The sequence below is a fragment of the Morus notabilis genome, unplaced genomic scaffold (assembly GCF_000414095.1).
Source record: "Morus notabilis unplaced genomic scaffold, ASM41409v2 Scaffold238, whole genome shotgun sequence".
NCBI classification, from domain to species: Eukaryota; Viridiplantae; Streptophyta; class Magnoliopsida; order Rosales; family Moraceae; genus Morus; species Morus notabilis.
Window position 1 is genome coordinate 79,771 of NW_010364717.1, and position 293 is coordinate 80,063.

A 293-nucleotide genomic window follows, 5' to 3' on the forward strand; every position below is an offset into this window, starting at 1 on the left:
GATTATTATCCTTAAACATTATCCTCTCGTATACAACACTTATATACCATGTTTAAGGTTACATAAATAATCAAGGAATTTTATTTGATATTCATAAAATATTCATAAATATATGCACATAAAATAATGAATAAACTCTTTTATTAAATAAATAATAAATATCCTATTACATCTTATGCTTATAGGACACCATTCGCAACATAGCTACGCTTAAGTCCATCCGGATACTCTGGCCATTGCAGCCTATTTTGACTATGAGATATGGCAGATGGATGTCAAGACAGCTTTTTTTG